This window comes from Chlorocebus sabaeus, chromosome 19 (genome assembly GCF_047675955.1).
Source record: "Chlorocebus sabaeus isolate Y175 chromosome 19, mChlSab1.0.hap1, whole genome shotgun sequence".
In the NCBI taxonomy this organism is placed as follows: domain Eukaryota; kingdom Metazoa; phylum Chordata; class Mammalia; order Primates; family Cercopithecidae; genus Chlorocebus; species Chlorocebus sabaeus.
This window is the reverse complement of record NC_132922.1, coordinates 15296278-15317081: the sequence shown is the minus strand read 5'-3', so window position 1 is coordinate 15317081 and position 20804 is coordinate 15296278. Positions and strand designations below refer to the sequence as shown.

Below are 20804 nucleotides of genomic sequence, written 5' to 3'. Positions count from 1 at the left end.
GGGCCTCAGTTGCCTCATCTGTCCCAAGGGGAACACTAATTTCCATCTTGCTCACTTCCCAGGGTGGCCATGGAGGCTTAAAGCAGTGTGGGCTGATGTCTAGGCCCCAGCATTTAGAGGCTGTAACCAAACTGGGAGGATCCCATGGAGAGTGATCAGAATGGGGCAAGGACTCCTAATCTACCCACTTGATGGGGGAGAACCAAGAGCTCAGCCTCCACGTTCATGTTGAACCCAGCCCAGTGCTTGGCATGTGGTCGTTAAGGCACGTTTAGAACAGGATAAATCAATGAGGGTTCCCATAGAGAACAATGGGACAAGGTTAGCCTGAGAAGACATTCATGGGAAATCAGCCAATTGATCTATAAGCAGTAGAGGGGCTGTCACAAGGCTTGAGGAAGAGATTAGAGATAGTTCCTGGGGACAAATGAGTAGACACTGCAAGAAGACAGATTTCAATTCTACACAAGGGCATTGAAGTGAGAGCAGGGGAATGAGCTTGGATTAGGCATTTGCAACGTGTCTGGGAACTGAATGGAAATGGCTATGTTTTGTTGAGCCCTTGCTGAGAAGCAGTAAGCTAGGGTGAGGATTCAGTGTCTGAAGCCAGATGGCCTGGGTTCGAATCCTGACTCTGCTACTAATCAGCTGTGTGGCCCTGGGAGACTTACTTCCCATCTGTGTCTCAGTTTCTGTTATCTGTAAACTGGGGGAAATAATGTTACCTGCCTCAGGAGCTGCTCTAAGGATTACCGCACATATGCATAGATAAATCTACCTGTAAATCTATAGATGATTTACGTCCATAAATCTATCTGGAGCAGAGCCTGGCGAATAGGAAGTGCTTCATAAGCACTGTGTGAGTGTTGGCCAGGAGCACTGCTCCCCCTTGGTCCTGCGCTACTTCATTTCATGTAATCTTCCCAATGATCCTAGAAGAGGTGCTGCTATTATCGCCATTATCCAGATGGGGAAACTGAGGCCCATCTAGATTCAGCAGTGTGCTTAAGGTCACCTATCTTGAAAATGGCAGCACCAAAACTCGAGTGTAGTTCTGCTTGCTCGGAAGCTAGAATTCCTAATCACTGAGTAATGTTCAGATCATCCCTCTTGAGAGAGACACGCTGTGCCCTGCTCTCCCAGCCCAGGTGCAGAGGTCCAGAGACAGCAAGTACCAGACTCAATGCCACAAAGCTATCTAGTGAAAGAACTCAGGTTTGGCTCCAAGGCTCACAGGCTTGCTTTCCACGGCACCATACCTAACCCTGGCTGCTATCTTGGGCCAGCACAGGTTGGGTGGGCCCTCCGTGAGGATGCTGAGATTCAAGATGAGAAAAGGTGACCTTTCTGCTCTCTTGTAGCTCTGAGTGGGATGATTAGGTGAGATGATGAACGTGGAGGCCCTCCAGAGGATGGAAATCAGGCGCACACGTGAGACTGGTGTGCGGCTGCTCGTTACCAGCAGGGGCCAGAAAGCCCAGATTCCCGTTTGTGGGAGAACAGGAAGCACCCACACATCACCCGGATTATTTCTTCTCTTTCCCCCTCTCTGCCGCCTTGTCTCTCTCTCTCATTTTGTCTGTGTTTCTGCCTCTCTCTCTCTCTCCTTGTCTCCCATCCTCCTTCTCTCTCTAGAACAATATTTGTTCCCCCCTACCCGGCAGCGCACTCAACCAAAATGAGTAATTAATCCTCACAGCTCCTCTTTATCTGGCCCTCTCCTATTTGGTTACTTTTGGCCCAAGAATATTGGAAGATATGCTACCCAGAGTAAATTACCTTGTTTAACTGACTCTCTGCTTGGAAATATGTTACATTCTAAAGGTCATTTTATAAAAGGGATTACTAGATCAAGGCAATGCCACGTCAGCTTGATTGCTGTATCAACGTAAGAAACCAGGGCAAAAATAGAGAATCTAGAGTTATTTACTCGTCTGTGTCAGGAAGCAGGCTATTCATCTTTTCTGGAATCGAGTAAAACTGCTCCCGACGCATTTTAGACAGAAATCTTCATATAACGGGAGATAATAATAGGAAGATACACTGGTTTGAGGGTTTCTTAAAGAGAGATTCGATGGAGTGGACGGGTCTGGAGATATCCAGCTTTCATCATGGAAAATAATATATCCTCTCTCTTTTTCTTTCTTTCTTCTTCCTTTCTCTCTCTCTCTTTCTTTCCTTCCTTCCCTCCCTCCTTCCTTCCTTCCTTCTCTTCTTTTCTTTTCTTGTTTCCTTTCCTTTCTTTCTCTCTTTCTTTCTTTCTCTTTCTTTCTTTTTCTTTCTTTCTTTCTTTCTTTCTTCTTTCTTTCCTTCCTTCTTTCTTTCTCTTTCTCTCTTTCTTTCCTACTTTCTTTTTCTTTCTTTCCCTCTCCTTCCTTTTCTTTCTCTCCCTCTCCTTCCTTCCTTCCTTCCTTTTTCTTTCTCATTCCTTCCTTCCATCCTTCCTTTTTTCTTTTTATTTCTTTCCCTTTCTTCCTCTTTTTCTCTCTTTCTCTTTCTCTCCTCTCTCTCCTCCTCCCTCCCTCCCTCTCTCTCTCTCCCTCTCTTTCTTTCTAGATCCAGCGTTTACTCTGTTCTAGGCCCTGGGAATACAAAGAAGATGGACATAGACGCTGGTGGACGAGGGGGCACGTCCTGGCCTTCTGAAGCTTTGGGTCCAGGAGAGGACACAGGCAGGTAAGCAGCCATGGAAGATGGTGCAGAGTGCCGTGCTGGGAACAGTTTGCTGGGGGTTCGTGTGGATCCCTGCAAAGGCTTGTTCCAGCCTAGGAAATGTTAGCCTGACGAGGTGGAAGGCTCACCCCTGCTCGCCATCTGTTGAAGAAGGGTCACATACATGCCACCTGGCTTCCTGCGGGGAGATAGCATCTGGAAGGCAGAGAAAGCTCCTCTGGGGGGAGAAGTTTCACTGGGCACCATCATGATTTATTCAGCAGCATCAGACACCTGCACCCCGGGGCCAGCGCCGGCCTTGGTGGTTCTCCAGGATTTGTTCTGGGTGCACACACCTGTCTTTTCCTACACCCAGGGAACGGGGGCTGGGGGACAGAGGCCAGTCCTTAGCCGGCTGGTAAGGGAAGGAAGCAGTCCTGGCTGGAGCCCCAGACTCACAGCGGATGTGTCCAGCTCACCTGGTGGCAAGAGGGCGCCAGAAACATCCTTGGAGCCCTGAGTCCCAGCACCAGGACTGTTCCCCATAAGGTTTCTCCTCCTAGGCTCACCACGAGACTCACTATCCCATGAAGCCTTCTCGTAGTAACCCCAGGCGGAACTCACTGCCATCAGCACCTGGCAGGCTCCCGTTGTGTGGATTGTGTGTGCACACATGTGCACGTGATGTGTTTACAAACTAGAGGTGGGCTGTTTTGATACCTCCAAGCTAGGATTATGTTAACACTGTCTGAGTAATATAAATCATCACTGATTAAAACCAGCTTACATTTGCATAACATGTTGTACTTTTCCAGATGCTGCTCACATCTTCATTTGCTGCATCGGTCTCACCAGAATCCCAAGAGTTGGAGAGGGCGGGTATTAGATGTCCCCAAGAAGTGTCATCTGGCGTTAAGGACTGAGCAAGGAGGAATCAAATCTCCTGGACCCCAGGCTCACAGCACAGCTGGAGGAGACAGAGGTCTTGCCTTTACCGAGCTTAGCGGTATGACATGTTTCTCCAGACCATCCTTGCAGTTTTTAACACCACTGTTTTAATGATAATTTTGTTTAAAATTTTATTTTTATTTGGCTAAAGATTGAATAAGGCTGGTGTGGTGGCTCATGTCTGTAATCCCAGCACTTTGGGAGGCTGAGGCGGGCAGATCACAAGGTCAGAAGTTCGAGATCAGCCTGACCTACATGGTGAAACCCCGTCTCTATTTAAAATACAAAAATTAGCCAGGTGTGGTGGTGCACGCCTGTCGTCCCAGCTACTCAGGAGGCTGAGGCAGGAGAATAGCTTGAACGAGATGGTGCCACTGCACTCCAGCCTCGGCGACAGAACGTGACTCTGTCTCAAAACAAAAGCAAACACAAAAACACCCAAAAGAGCCAAGATTGAATGAATAGTAAGCTAGGAACACAGTAGCTGGTTCGTGTAAAGATTAGTTGCCTAATATTGATATTAGGCAAAGTTTTAATTTTTACCATGTACAGCAAAACCTAATGCCGTTTCCCTATTGTTATTCTACTTTCTTTTGGTGTGTGGCCATGAAGACTGAGGCTGGCCATAGCCAGGACCCACCCCAATAACCATTTCTTCTGTTTTCGTTTTGAGCAGGCCCTAAGCTAAGCACTTTGCAGGCACGATCTCAATAAATTGTGATAACAAATTGACAAAGTGTGGCCAGGCACAGTGGCTCAGGCCTGTAATCCTAGCACTTTGGGAGGCCGAGGCGGGTGGTTCATCTGAGGTCAGGAGTTCGAGACCAGCCTGACCAATATGGAGAAACCCCATCTCTACTAAAAATACAAAAATTAGTCAGGCGTGGTGTCAGTCGCCTGTAATCCCAGTTACTCTGGACGCTGAGGCAGGAGAATTGCTTGAACCCAGTCAGGCAGAGGTTTTGGTGAGCTGAGATCACACCACTTCACTCTATCCTGGGTGAAAGAGTGAGTCTCCATCTCGAAAAAAAAAAAAAAAAAAAAAGACAAAATGGGTATCAGTTTTATTCCCATTGTGCAGATGAGGAAACTGAGGTTCAGCAAGGCTCAGTGATTTACTGACAGTTATGCTGGTAGGAGTGGTGGTGCAAACGTCCACACCCAGACTGTCCCCAGCTCCTGGGGGAGTAACTATTAAGCTTTACTGCCTCCCTCTTCTCCAGCTCCTCTGCCACAGTGGGGCTCCTCTTCCACTGCCAGGACCCCAGGTAGGAGCAGGGAAGTCGTGGGGAGGGAGAATGAGCCCTGGATTGTAGCAGCGGCCACCAAAGGCAGGGCCACTGGAAGATGAGGCTACATTAGGCTTTTCATCCTTGCTGCTCCCTCCAGCTCCTTGTTACTATCCTTAATTATGAAATAACAGCGGTTCCCAGGCAGAGGGAGGGCGGGAGGGTGGCAGAGCGAGCATCCAGATGGCCCTCCTGGCAAGCGTGGGCCTCGCCTGGTCTTTATGTAAGAGTTGCTCTGCTTTCCAGATTGCCTTCAAGTCAGATGTTTAAACACTTGTTTTGTGTTTATGATACAGAGGAAGAAATTAAAAGGCCCCCAGGGGAAAACGAAGAAAGGAAAAACCAGGAGGGGCTGTCAGGCCAGATGGTGAGATAAACCGAGTCTGGGACTGGTTTTCAGATGACTGTGAGCAGATGGCTGCTCTGGCCTTGGGTGGTGAGATCCAGGGGTCCATGATAGAGGGAAGTGGGTGAGCTTCCTTCAGGAAACAAAACAGGAACTGCCAGCGACCGAGGGCCTGCTGTGTCCTCAGCACTGTGCTCTAGCATACTTTATATGCTCTCTGTTTTTCTTTTCTCGTCTTTTTTTTTTTTTTTTTTTTGACAGAGTCTCCCTCTGTCACCCAAGGCTAGAATGCAGTGGCACAATTTTGGCTCACTGCAGCCTCAACCTCCCAGGCTCAAGTGATCCTCCTGCCTCAGTGCTGCAAGTAGCTGGGACTACAGGCATGCACCACCATGCCTGATTAATTTTTTAAACTTTTAGTAGAGACAAGATCTCGCTATGCTGCCCAGGCTGATCTCGAACTCCTGGGCTCAAGTGATCCTCCCACCTTGGCCTCCCAAAGTGCTGGGATTACAGATGTGAGCCACCTTGCCGGCCTATGTACCCTCTCTTAATCTCTCAACAGCCCTGTTTTACAGAGGGGGAAATCAAGGCCTGGGGGGACTTGGTGACTTGGCCAAGGTCAGATTGCCTGATGTGTAGAGTTGGCCTGGAACTGCTGGAAGTTTTTCCCACCTGGAACATTCTTCTTGCATTCAACTCGCGCTCCTGCAAAAAATCCCCAGCAAGCCAGCCCAGTTGAGTGCGCCGCTGCCGCCTAAACTTTCTGATTGTGACTTCTGAACTGGATATCTTACTGCATCTGACTTTTGGTAGCTCTAGAACTGTTCACAGTCCCCTGGAATCTGCACTGGAAAAGGCCTCAATGGTCAACACTCCAAGCCACCACTGACTTTTTAGATCCCCTCAAAGGCATCCCAGCTCTGTTGAACACTGACACCAAAAGGGAATCAGTCAGTCACTGCTCCTTTGAAAGGAGCTCGTGGCTTGACACTTCTTCACTGTAGAATCTCTTAATGGATGGAACCGAGTCTTCTTTTCCCTCTTCTATATCCTGTAGGGGCTAGTGCAGTGCTGGGCCCACTAAGAGATGGCAGAAGCACAGCATAAGAGTTGCAAGAGCATAGAATCACCATCTCTTTCTACAGGTGAGGAAATTAAGGCCCAGATTGCTGGGGGCTTACCTACAGTCACACAGTGAGTGGTGGACAGAGCTGGAACAAGGACACAGACCACTTCCTAGCCCAGAGCTCTACCCACTCTTTGCTGGCCTTGGGTCTTGCTCCTCCCAGAAGATTTGGGTGTTCCCTCCACAGTGCTCCTCAGGGACCTTGCACAGACCACTGTGAAAGCATGTACCAGAATCTGCTGTCACAGAATACCCAGGGTTTTGGAGGCCAGGGACCTCATGTCATGTCTCTGGACCTACAGCTTCTTCTGTAAGCCTGGCCCAGAGAAGCCACAAGGAAATGTTGGGAAAAGGCAGGAGAAGAGGGAGGGGGCAGAGGAAAGAGGAATGGAGCAGGAGCAGGGGATAGCAGGGGCCTTCACTGTGAGGGGTCCCCCAGGAAGGCCTGTCATTACAGCCGAGTCAGAAGGAATTGTGACCTGGTTGACTATGAGTAGGAGGTGTCTGAATATGGCTTCGTAACAATCATGGTAATATAGAGTTCACAAATACACTCTGCTTTATCCGATTTCCAGTGCTTGTTGCGTTTGGTTTGCACAACACAGGGGACATGGGGCTTGTATTATGCTGATTTTGTAGATGAGGAGACTGACGCTCAGTAAGGTCCTGCTGTTAATTAAAGACAGAACTTGGACTATTGAACCCACACCTACCAGTTTGTAGCCAGAATCGTTTCTGCCATGACATATTTCCTCCCTTCCTTCCTTCCTTCCTTCCTTCCTTCCTTCCTTCCTTCCTTCCTTCCTTCCTTCCTTCCTTCCTCCCTTCCTTTCTCTCTTTCTCTCTCTCTTTCTTTCTGTTTTGTTTTGTTGTGTTTTGTTTTGTTTTTGAGACGGAGTTTCTCTCTTGTTGCCCAGAGCTGGAGTGCAATGGCATGATCTCGGCTAACTGCAACCTCCACCTCCCAGGTTCAAGCAATTCTCCTGCCCCAGCCTCCCGAGGAGCTGGGATTACAGGCATGCACCACCATGCCCTGTTAACTTTGTATTTTTAGGAGAGACGAAGTTTCTCCATGTTGGCCAGGCTGGTCTCAAACTCCCAACCTCAGGTGATCTGCCCGCCTTGGCCTCCCGGAGTGCTGGGATTATAGGCATGAGCCACCGCAGCCAGCCCATTCATTCATTCTTTCTTGCGCTTCTTTCATGACTTGCTTACATTTTTAGGAGCATTGTTGCTTTTCCTTGAACCCACCAAGCAGAGGCCCTCCTCGGGGCATCTGCATTTGCTTTTCCTCGGCCTGGGATGCTCTTCCCACTGCCATGCCCACCTGGCCCAACCCTTGCTTCGCTCTGTTTCAGTGGCACCCCCCTGACCACCTGTCCCCAATAGCTCCCCCATCACCTCTCACATGCCTGAGCCTGCACCATTTTTCTTCATAGCACCAATCACTCCCTGAACTTTACATTGTTATTATATGTTGCTTACTGTATTATATTCTGTTTTATAGCTATTTGATTAATTACCTCTTCCCTCTAGAACATCAGCTCCTTGGGAGCAGGGTTTTGCCTCTGTTGTCCACCATTCTATTCTCAGCACCTAGATCCATGCCCAACACATAGTAGGTGTTTAAATATGTTTCTGTTTACTGAATGAATAAGCACCTGTGATGTGCCAGACCCTACTCTGGATACTGAGAATATGCACATGATTAAGACGATCTCCTGCCTCTAAGGTGCTCACAGCAGACAGGCAAAAATGGGTCACCAGGGCTGGGCATGGTGGCTTACACCTGTAATCCCAGCACTTTGGGGGGCCTAGGAGGGTGGATTACCTGAGGGCAGGAATTCCAGACCAGCCTGGCCAACATGGCGAAACTTGTCTCTACTAAATGCAAAAAATTATTGGGGCTTGGTGGCAGATGCCTGTAATCCCAGCTACTCAGGAGGCTAAGGCAGGAGAATCACTTGAACCCAGGAGGTGGAAGTTGCAGTGAGCTGAGATCACACCACTGCACTTCAGCCTGGGTGACAGAGTGAGATTCTGTCTCAAACACACAAACACACACACACACACATACATACACTCAATGAAAAACAAACAAATGAACAAAAACAAAAATGGGTCACCAGAACAGAATGTGGGCTGAGGTAGGCCCCCAGTAAGATGGCTCCTTTAGCTGTTGTGTGGCAGAGCCTACTGGATGACCCCTAGTATAAATTCTACTCTATTTCCTTAATAACAGAACTCTAAATTTAGCTGGGTATGAGGTCACTTAGAGTAAAGGCCACATTTCCCAGCTTCCTTTGCAGTCCAGTGTGGTCATGTGACTCAGTTCTGGCCAATTTCCAGAAAGTATCCTTAGAGAAAAAGGGTGTCCCCTCTGCTGCTCCCACCTTCAGAATTCATTTACCTGAGTGAGAAATTTACCTGAGTGAAAAGTAAATTGGTTTAATCTACTTTTATTTGGGGCTTTCTGTGGCTTGCAGTTGACTAATCCTAATCCTCATTGATGCAGCTTTAGAAGGAACAGAGAAAGTGGCTAGGAGACTTGTTTTGGTTCTCAGAGAGTGAGATGGCCCCATCATCCGGCAGAGAGGCAGAAGTTGTGGTTGAAGTGTGTCTGGATCCAGGTAGGGCCTGTTGACCTTGCAAGTATTATAAATCATTAATGGTAGCACTCATTTGATCTCCATTCATTCATTTACCTTTTCATTTATTTCTTCAGTTGTCCCACCATTCACTCATGAGGTTTATCTACCCATCCATTCATCCATCAAAACATTCCATGAGGCAGGTATTCATGGGGCTGGGGTGTGAGTTTGAGCTGAGCAGGGAACAGTTTGCAAATGAAGCTCAGCTGGGAGACTGGGAGCAGGGTCTTTGGATCTGGAGGCCCCTCTCTGAGGCCTGGCAGTGCTTGCTCTCTCAACAGGCCTCAGCCTCTATTGGAGGCACATCTGTGGAGTGATCAAAGTCAGGATTACAGGAGTGTGCCAGTCCCAGGGAGGGGCAGAGAGCCCTCCAGGTTCCATGGGGACTCCCAGGGCAGGTGTCTTCCCACCCCATGCCCTGCAAGAGAGCAGGCAGTAAAGCTTTTAGCTCAACTGCACCTTCATTGTGTCATGAATGGTGGTTGATATCAGCAAGAGAATGATTCATGCGTCTTGTAGTTTCTGAAAGATCTAGAAGGCATAAAGTCCCGGCTTAGGACACATCATAAGAATATGCTGGAAAGGAGTCAGAAACTCATGGGCCTTGTACGTTTTCTCCAAAATTGAGCCAGGATCCTGGGGGAGGAGTGGGATTAACAAAGATCACAGGACTTACTGGGGTGGAACGTGGCTGAGACAGCAAGGACAAGGCATATTTGATAGAAAACAAAAAGTGACTGGATGAAAAAATGACTCCCTGGATGTCTGTGGTTCACGCCAGAATAAGCCATTTTTTTTCTGTAACTTGATGAACCTGTATATTCGCAGACGTTTTGGTCAAAACTGAAGGTTACAAGACAGAAACAAAGCAAAAGGATCTATTTCTGTTGTCTTTTGTGATATAACAAAGCATCCCAAAACTTTTTTTTTTGGAGATGGAGTCGCACTCTGTGGCCCAGGCTAGAGAGTAATGGCATGATCTCGGCTCACTGCAACCTCCACCTCCTGGGTTCAAGCGATTCTCTTGCTTCAGCCTCCCAAGTAGCTGAGACTACAGGCATGTGCCACCACTTCCAGCTAATTTTTGTATTTTTAGTAGAGATGAGGTTTCGCCATGTTGGCCAGGCTGATCCTGAACTCCTGACCTCAGGTGATCCACCCACCCCGGCCTCCCCAAGTGCTGGGATTACAGGCATGAGCCACTGCACTAGGCCAGCATTTCAAAACTTCATGGTGTAAAACAATATTTTTATGATTTCCCATGATTCTGTTGTAAGCTGGGCAAGTCTCCTGCTCCACATGATCATGGCTGGACATGCAGGCAGCTGCATTCAGTTGGTAGCTAGAAGGTTCTAGAAGGGCAGTCAGTTCTCCATATGGCCTTTCTTGCCACATGGTCTTTCCCTCGGGCAGGACAGCCTGAACTTCCTTACATGGTGGTGGCTGGACTCTGAGAGTGAAAGCAGAAGCTTCCAGGAACCTCGTCCTTCTTTTTTTTTTCTTTTTTTGAGATGGGGTCCAGCTCTGTTGCCCAGGCTGGAGTGCAGTGATACAACCGTAGATCACTGCAGCCTGAAACTCCTAGGCTCAAGTAATCCTCCCACCTCAGCCTTCTGAGCAGGTAGTACTACAGGTACACACTATCACAACCAGTTAATTTTAAAAAATCTTTTTTTTTTTTTAGAGATGGAGTCTTGCTTTATTGCCCAGGCTGGTGTCAAACACATGGACTGAAATGATCTCCTACCTCAGCCTCCCAAAGTGCTGGGATGACAGTTATGAGCCACTTTGCTAGCCACTTCCAGGTCTCTTGGGGCCCAGGCCTGGAACCGATACAGCCTCAGCCTCACTTTTGCCACATTCTATTGGTCAAAGCATGTCCCACATTATCTCAGACTCCAGTGCAGAGAAAATAAACTCCATCTCTTGGGAGGCATCGTCAGTGGCCATATTTGCCGACAAACTTCCGTCGGAAGTTGATGGGATCGTGGAGCCTAGAAAAAAAGTAAGATGTGAATGACACAAGTTTGACCTATGCACAACTTCATGGACACACACTTGGTGCCTAAAGTGAAGCTCATCATACATCAGCTTGGGGCTTAAACCAGTGTTCGGTGCAGCTGACTCTGCCCCTCTTCCACTATGCTGCTTTCCTCTTCATCAAACAACTCCATCAACTGGAGACCACTAAAAGGAAAGAGAAATACACCAAGGCCACAGTCATTAGCATCCTGGAACATTGGATTCTATTTCTGGCAGATCAGAGGTAGCTGGCAAACCTCTGCCCCCGTCTCCCCAGCTCAGCACTCTGAGGTAATGAGCCCACTGTATTATGTGGCATTAGCAGAAGTGCTGGATGCTGATCAAGAGAGGAAATAGACTCCTGTCCTCCATCATCAGCAGCCTGCACCTGGGGCTTGGGGTTCAGCTGTGGCCTCAGGGGAAGGCAGCTCCTATACATTGAGGGCCTACTGTGTGCCAAGTGCTGTGCTAGGTGCATCTGGCCTCTGCTTTCTTCTCAAGCCTCATCTTGCACTCTATTCCCTCTCTCTGATTTCCAACTAATCTAGGTCTATTTCAGCATTTTCAAACAGGCTAGTCTTTCTCTTTCAGGTCTTCGTAAGTACTGTCCCCATTGCTTGATGCACTCTCCCTGTCTCTTAGCTGGGTTAACTTGAATGCATCCTCAGACCTTAGGCTCTCTGCTTTCTCTGCTGGACTGAAGGCTTTTCTGGGGTAGTGCCACACACCTCCCCCTCCCTCCCCCCGCGAAGTACAGCTTGGCTCCCAGCCCAGTGTTCTGTAAGTATTTGTTGAATGACTGAATGACTCCTCACGACAGCCCGCTTTGACAGACGAGGCAACTGAGGCTCAGAGAGAACTAGCTTGTCCAAGGCCAAGATGAGGTGAGAGGCAGAGTCAGGATTTGAACCTGCGTCTGTGTGGTGGCCAAGCTTGTGCCCTTTCGACTACACCTGGCACTCAGGCGTAAATGAAGGAGTGGATGATGGTGATGGGGAGTGGGGAGAAAGTGTCTGAGAAAGAGGCAAGGGCAAAGGCACCTCTGTCCCATTGCTTCCAGGTAGTAACACCAGAAATGGAGGTGGAACCTGGGGCTGAGCTACCAAGTCACACAGAGTTCGGCTAAGCCTCTGGGAGCCTGGTATCCCAGTGTCTCTTAGACTGACGGCTTACAGGTGCCTGCTCTGTAGACAACAGGGGTAAGGCCGGCAGCTCAGCTGCTGCCAGAATCTGGAGGAGGGTTGTGCTAACTCCCAGGGTCTTTGGTACCCTCTGGTTAAAGGGGCCCACAGAAGATTCCAGGAGAGAAACAAGAGGTGTTACCACCAGGGAGCTGCATGGGAGGTGGTTCCTGTAGCAGAGAGAGCACTGACTCCAGAGTCCAAAAAAAAGACTAAGAATCCCAACTCCACCAATTATTGCTGAGTGACATTTGCCCAGTTACTCCAATCGTCTGAGCCTCAGTCTCCTTGTCTGGAAAATGGGGATAATAAGACACTCCTCAGATGGTTGTTGAGAAAGTTAAATGAGTTAACTTTGTAGCTGTCTGAGAAAAGGGCCTGCCTCCCCAGCTGGAACCTGGCACAAGGAGAGCAGTTGGTAAATGTTAGGCTAGAAGGCCTATTGTTCCTCCATTGCCATGGAACCTTTGCTGCTTCAGCTTCTCTCCCACATAATAGTTTGCTCTGCATGTTTCCCAGGGTTGTTGGAAGGATCAGATGTGATAGAGGATGGAGGAGACACCTGTCAAATCCTGTCTGAAGGGAGAAAGCTGAAGGAAGTTGTGTTGCCTTTGTGTCTCCATTTGGACCACACCGGGCCCGGGCCAAGGGACCCAACAAGCACCTAAAAAGGAGCAAAAGGTCCATGGGCTTGAATGATGATGGCTATGATGATGCTGCTGCTGATGTTGGTGGTGATGATGGTAATAAGGATGGTGATGATGGTGATGATGACAGTGCTGATGATAGTGATGATGATGGTGATGATGGTGATGGTGATGGTGATGATGATGGTGATGATGGTGGTGGTGATGATGGTGATGGGAGTGATGGTGGTGATGATGACGGTGATGATGATGGTGATGATGGTGATGATGATGATGGTGATGATGGTGATGGTGGTGATGATGGTGGTGATGATGGTGGTGATGATGGTGAGGATGATGGTGATGATAGTGATGGTGATGGTGGTGGTGGTGATGATGGTGTTGATGGTGGTGATGATCGTGGTGATGATGATGGTGATGATGGTGATGATGATGATGGTGATGATGGTGATGGTGATGATGGTGGTGATGATGGTGAGGATGATGATGGTGATGGTGATGATGATGGTGATGATGATGGTGATGATGGTGATAGTGATGATGGTGGTGATGATGGTGAGGATGATGATGGTGGTGATGGTGATGATGATGATGGTGGTGATGATCGTGGTGATGATGATGGTGATGATGGTGATGATGATGATGGTGGTGATGGTGAGGATGATGATGGTGATGGTGATGATGATGGTGATGATGATGATGATGGTGATGATGATGATGGTGGTGATGGTGAGGATGATGATGGTGATGGTGATGATGATGGTGATGATGATGGTGATGATGGTGATAGTGATGATGGTGGTGATGATGGTGAGGATGATGATGGTGATGATGATGATGGTGATGATGGTGATAGTGATGATGGTGGTGATGATGGTGATGATGGTGATGATGGTGGTGGTGGTGATGGTAGTGATGATGATGGTGATGATGGTGATGATGGTGAGGATGATGATGGTGATGATGATGATGGTGATGATGGTGATAGTGATGATGGTGGTGATGATGGTGAGGATGATGATGGTGATGATAGTGATGGTGATGATGGTGGTGATGATGGTGAGGATGATGATGGTGATGATGATGATGATGATGGTGATGATGGTGATGATGGTGGTGGTGGTGATGATGGTAGTGATGATGGTGGTGATGATGGTAGTGATGATGGTGATGGTGATGATGGTGATGATGGTGGTGGTGGTGATGATGGTAGTGATGATGGTGATGATGGTGAGGATGATGATGGTGATGATGATGATGGTGATGATGGTGATGATGGTGATGATGGTGATGATGATGATGGTGATGATGATGATGGTGATGATGGTGATGATGGTGGTGGTGGTAGTGATGATGGTGATGATGATGGTGGTGATGATGGTGATGATGATGATGGTGATGATGATGATGATGATGATGGTGATGATGGTGATGATGGTGATGATGGTAGTGATGATGGTGATGGTGATGATGGTGATGATGATGATGGTGATGATGGTGATGATGGTGGTGGTGATGATGATGGTAGTGATGATGGTGATGATGGTGATGATGATGATGGTGAGGATGATGATGGTGATGATGATGATGGTGATGATTATGGTGATAATGGTGATGATGAGGATGATGGTGACAGAGATGCTAATGATGGTGATATGACATTGGATGGAAGGATGCAGGCCAAGCCTTAAGAAGACAACAGGGCATCATAAAAAGAGATCAAAGGGTAGTTGTTCAAACATCCAAATATCTTTAAGTCTGGGCTCTGCCTCTTACTAGTCAAGTGACTTTGGGCAAGTTGTGGAACATCTCTGAGTGTCAGGTCTGCCACCTGTAAAACAGAAAAACGAACCCTGCCTTGCATGCTTCACAGGTAGCCTCCATGGGGATCACAAGCATTTTCATACACACAGGCAGCTGTGGTTGCTGCTGCTGTATCTGAGAGCAGATCCTAGCCCAGGCAGCTGTTGCTATCAAGCAGACTTAGTTCAAGCTCTGTTACTTCCTTGCTCAGGTGTTGTCAGCCTCAGTTTTTTCATCTACAAATGACTCTAATAATGCCTCTCCACATAGGGTTGTGGTCTGGCTAAAATAGGTCCATGTAGTTACAGGAACCCACCCAGTGCCTGCAAAGAGTGGGGGCTCCATGAATGGTCCTCATTATGATTGCAAGCCTCTGGTCCACTCTGGCTCTTTCTCTCCTGGCTGCCCACTCAGCTTGGCCCAATCTGGTTGATCACAGTCATCACAGTTCCCTGCAAAAATATTCTGTGGTGAATTCTCAAGGACTAGATGAGGTCACAAAGGGCTGCCCTGTATGGTTGTGTAGGTTGCTTACTGCTCAAGGGCACTCAGCTGAGGAAATAGCTTGGCCTTTCCCCCCAAAGCTGAGAGCTTTAAAGAGGGGCTGCCTCTGCCCAGAAAAGGAACCTTTCTTTTATTTGCATAAAAACAACATATGGGCTGGAAGGCACCTGAATCACCCGTGGTGGGATTAAACCAGCTTGGAAATGTAGACTCTGATGGGTCTCAGAGAGCACCCAACATTCTTGTTGGACAGAAGAAGAAACTGACCACTATTTATTCATTCATCCAAATTTTACTGCATACTAAGTGGCAAGTACCACTTCTCCTCTCAAGAGGGCAAGGACACCATGACAGATTATTACATGCTTTTCAAACCTATTTGGATATTGATTCTGGACATCAAGAGTTTACATAGAAAGCTCTGGCCGATGCAGTGGCTCACACCTGTAATCTCAACACATTGGGAGGCCGAGGCAGGAAGCTTGCTTGAGCCCAGGAATTTGAGACCAGCCTGGGCAACATAGCAAGACCCTGTCTCTACAAAAAAATTAAAAATTCGCTGGGTGTGATGGCGTGTGCCTGTAGTCCTAGGTATTCAGGAGGCTGAGGCGGGAGGATCGCTTGAGCCCAGCAGGTTGAGGCTGCAGTGAGCCATGATCATGACACTGCACTCCAGTGTGAGCTACAGAGCAAGACCCTGTCTCCAAAAAGAAAAAGTAGGCCGGGCGCGGTGGCTCAAGCCTGTAATCCCAGCACTTTGGGAGGCCGAGACGGGTGGATCACGAGGTCAGGAGATCGAGACCATCCTGGCTAACACAGTGAAACCCCGTCTCTACTAAAAAATACAAAAAACTAGCCGGGCGAGGCGGTGGGCGCCTGTAGTCCCAGCTACTCGGGAGGCTGAGGCAGGAGAATGGCGCAAACCCGGGAGGCGGAGCTTGCAGTGAGCTGAGATCCGGCCACTGCACTCCAGCCTGGGCGACAGCGCGAGACTCCCTCTCAAAAAAAAAAAAAAAAAAAAAAAAAAAAGAAAAAGTAAAAAAAGAGCTTACATAGCAAGTTCAGAGAGTAAAAGATGATGCATTATCCAAATCTATTGGAACCCCAAGTTTCAGATCTGAGTACCAAGAGTTCAGACAGTGAGGGTTTAATCCAAAAGCAAGAGATTTCTGTAAGGCAGCTCCATGGAGCACAGAAGAGAGAGCAACCAAGATTTCCCAGAGGCAGGAATACTTGAAACGAAAACTAGGAGTCTGCTGGCAATCCAGAGATGAGCGGCCCCTCAGGCACAGGCTCTGGCATGTGCAAAGATCTGGGGTACAGAGAGCCTTGCAAGCTCAGGGAACTACAAGTCAGTCTCTTTGGCTGGAGAGGAGGAGAGGAAGAAGAATGCTTGGCAATGAGGGTCAGAGAGGTTAAGCAGCCCATTCAAGGGTCACACAGCAAACTTCTGTTTAGCTGGGATTAGAACCCAGGCTCTTGACTGAGTTGGGGTTTGCTCGGATGATCGGGCTCAGTGGGTGGGCGGAGAGGCAGCAAGAGGCAGAAATGGTCAGATCCAGGGAAGGAGGCAGGGTGTGGCTGGTTCAGCTGTGCTCCTGTTGACCTTTGGCTTGGGGGGACACCTCTCCTCCCCTGTTATTGTCAGTCTGCCTTCGGGGATGTTGGGCGGGGCCCTGAATGTCGGATGAGGTACCAGCCTGTTCTGGCTATCTGCCCTCTGTACTGACTGGCACCTGACCCAGTGCCCCAGTCCAGCTGAACTTATGCAGCTGATGACCCACTGACTTCTGCTGAAGTTCAAGGCTGGCACAGGTGCCTGGGCCTGCCAAGGCAAGAGACTCAGTTAGGGATAGTGTAGTCTGGGATGGTGCATTGAGCAGGAAGGAGCGCTGTGCTCGGGTCAAGTTCTGGGTTCTGGGTCTAGCCTGTCATGAGCATGTGTTGAACTCGGTTGAGCCACAAACCATCTCTTTGTCTACAAAACAGGAAGGTTGGGCCACATGACCTCTATGGTATTGCCAACTTCAGTCTTTTGGTCAGTGGTTCTCAAACTTTGGTGTGCATCAGAATCACCAGGAGGGCTGGTTAAAACCGGGTGGCCTGGCCTCACTCCCAAAGCTTCAGGTTCATGGGCCTAGGGTGAGGCCTGAGATTCTGCATTTTCAACAAGTCCCAGATGATGCTGATGCTACTGGTCTAGGGGCCACACTTGGAGAATTACTGCTCTAGCAACCCGGGGTGCACATTAGAATTACTTAGGGGAGCTTTAAACCATGTGATGATGAAACCCAACCCCAGAGCAATTAAATCAGCATCTCTGAGTGGGGAGCCTGGGTTCTGATATCTTTTAAAAGCTCCTCTAGGTGATTCTAATGTGCCGCCAGCATTAGGAACTGCTGTTCTAGAAAAGCAGCCTGATGTGCCTTTTTTCCTGTTGGAATAATTTCTCTTGGACCCCAGCTCAGCCTCTCATTAGCTGCCTGGTTGTGAATAGTCCCTGAACCTCAGTTTCCCCTTCTGTAGGTGGGGCTGTTAGGAGGACTAAATGAAACTCTGCCTCACTGTGTCTGTCCGCCTTTCCCCGTGTCCAAGGAGAGCTCGTACGTTTCTTCTGCTCTGAGACTGTTTGGCTGAACACAATTCAATAAGCATTTATTAAAAACTTACAATGTGTGAGATGCTGCTCTTAATGATGTGGGAATACAAGGATGAATCAGGCTTGGCCCCCACTCAAAAGAGCTCACATGCTAATGGGGGTGACGAGGCATGCGTCCAAAATATGACGAAGGATGTAACACCGGCTATTGAGGAAGTAATCATGGTGAAGGCTACTATGTGTGAAGCACTTCACAGTTTATTTTAATCCTCCCAACAACTCCATGAGGCAGCTACTATTGTAATATCCACTTTTGTTTTTTTGAGATGGAGTCTCGCTCTGTCGCCCAGGCTGGAGTGCAATGGCACGATCTCCACTCGCTGCAAGCTCCGACCCCTGGGTTCACGCCATTCTCCTGCCTCAGCCTCCCATGTAGCTGGGACTACAGGCGCCCGCCACTGCGCCTGGCTAATATTTTGTATTTTTAGTAGAGACGGGGTTTCACTGTGTTAGCCAGGATGGTCTCGATCTCCTGACCTCGTAACCCGCCCGTCTCGGCCTCCCAAAGTGCTGGGATTTCAGGCGTGAGCCACTGCGCCCGGCCGTAACACCCACTTTTACAGGCCAAGAAACTGAGGCTTAAAGAGAGGACCAGTTACCCACAGCACGAGAGCCAGGCTTTGGTGCTGTGGGAACCCAGAGGAGGAGATTCACACCGTTAGAAAGGCTGGGAGTAAGTTTTGTGGGGAGAGGTGTGTGGACACAGTGCTTTGAAGAATGTGTAGGAGTTTGATGTGTAAATATAGAGAAAAGGGTAGCCCTGATAAGAAACCAGCATACACAAGCCCAGAGGAGGGAAAGCCTGGCTTCTTGAGAGACCTGGAAGTGATCTGATTTTGCTGGAATGTAGGTTGGGTGCAGGGCATGGTGGGAATCACGTCCTGGTCGGAGGCCTTGTATGCGAGGATAAGGAATTTAGATTTTTAGGTTTTATGTCTTTTTTTTTTTTTGAGACAGAGTCTTGCCCTGTCGCCCAGGCTGGAGCACAGTGACACAATCTCAGCTCACTGCAACCTCTACCTCCTGGGTACAATCAATTCTCATGTCCCAGCCTCCCGTGTAGCTGGAATTACAGGTGCACAACACCACACCTGGGTAATTTTTATATTTTTAGTATAAAATTATTATATTTTATATTTTTAGTAATAGGGTTTTGCCAACATAGGCCAGGCTTGTCTCAAACTATTGGCCTCAAGTGATTCTCCCATATTGGCCTCCCGAAGTGCTGGGATTATAGGCATGAGCCACCATACCTGGCCCAAGATTTTATATCTTAAGCAATGGGGAGCCCTTGAAAATTCTTGAACAGGAGGTGGCAGTTTTAGAACAGGGTTAAAATGGTCACAGGCTATATGGGAGAGAGAGGGTGACAGGGAGCCCAGGGAAGGAAGGGAGAGCTATGGCAAAGGATCTGATGGGGGATGGTGAGGCAAGTGGGCTGTGGGGAGCAGGGAAGGGGAAAATAGGCACATGTGGGAAGTGCGCTGTTGCCACGCAAAGCTTCCTTGGGCATCAGTTGATCTCTTATGTGTACTTATTGACTGAGCCATACCATACTGGGAGTGGGGGAGGGCAGGAGCAGAACACAGAGGCTGGGGCAAGTGGACCTCCCAGGCTTCTCACTCCACATGCAGCTCCCCTCGCAACAGTGATATGGTCAGTGGGGTATGACCCATTCTGTTTTACAACTCTGCAGAATCTGGGAGCAATGGGTTCCTGGGCTGCCTGCCACATTTCCGTGATGGGGGTGGCAGAGCTGGCCCAGCGACCTGAGTCCTCCTGACCCCAGCCTTCCAGATGAAGCATGCCACCCTGCTCACCTCCCACTGCCAAGTTCACTGCCAGCTCAAGGCTCACAGTCTCTGTGTGTCATGCCCAGCACAAACCCTCCTAGACTGAAGCCAGTTCCCAGAGGCAAAGTCTGGATGTGGAAAATGCACCGGGCTGCGATCCTGCCACTTGCCACCAGGTGACCTTGGGCACATCCCCTTAGCCCCTCTGTGGCCTAAATTGGGGCATTAAACACAATCAGGTAGTACAGGTACTGCACCCTCCACCTCCACCTGCCCCATCCTCTCTGGTTAACTTTCCTGGAGAATCTCAAGATGTCACAGAGACAAGCAAAGCAAGTCACTTTCCATATTCAAAGTCCCAGGCCATTTTAGTACTTCTGTCATTCTGCGGACCCATCAATATTATACCCATTTTGGAGATGGCACAACCAGGACCCAGAGACTTTTCATGACTGGCCCAAGGTCAGACATCTAGGTAGTTACTGAGACAGGACTTGAATGCCAATCTTTCAGCCAATGGAGCTGGCCCCTCAGGTGCCCTCCCAGACCCCTGCTGCCTTTCATGAGATAGGGAGGCCAGGTCTGGGGTGGGGGTGAGGCTGGCAGACATCCCTGAGGTCCAGGGGTCTGGAACTGAGGGACACAGACACAGCATCGCATTCCTTTGCTGTATCACACAATGAGAACATTCTCTTTTAAGCCTCCTGATACGTGAAGGAGAAAGTCTCTGTTAGGTGCTAATGGGTATTTAACACCTCTCCAAATCTTGCCAATCTCCCTTTTTCACTGAGGGCACATCTCAAGCCTTGGCAGACCACAGTTTCCAGCTAGAATTTAATAACCTTGCTTTGTTTTCACTGTGCTTATTTTAACTCTTACTTTCTATTTATGGCAAGTGATACTGGTTTCCCATTTAAGGCAGTGATATAATGATTCTCTTAAAAAATGTGTTTAAGGGGTGGGGAAAGTGGATCTGGTATTTTAAAAAATATATTAAGTAATAAGTGGTGTGGAGATATGGCCCAGTGAGAAGGTCCGATGTCTGGCCTAGGTCAAGCCCCTCATTTAAAGGTGGGAAGGGAGAATGCAGACAGGAGAGGCAATGCTCAAGGCACCTGGTGTGTCCCCGGGCCGTGCTCTCTGCGACTCGCATGCCTCGAAGACCTCTGGCCACTAAGCC

The 20804-nt window shown here is 48.7% G+C and overlaps 1 long non-coding RNA gene across 1 annotated transcript; it reads left to right on the top strand.

Annotated features, from left to right (window-relative positions):
* Positions 1-2286: 2286 nt before the first annotated feature.
* LOC140709195 (uncharacterized) lies at positions 2287-11286 on the top strand. Its single transcript, XR_012089599.1, has 3 exons — positions 2287-2676; positions 3468-3658; positions 10700-11286. It is a non-coding gene; the product is annotated as an uncharacterized lncRNA (long non-coding RNA).
* The last annotated feature ends 9518 nt before the right edge of the window (positions 11287-20804 follow it).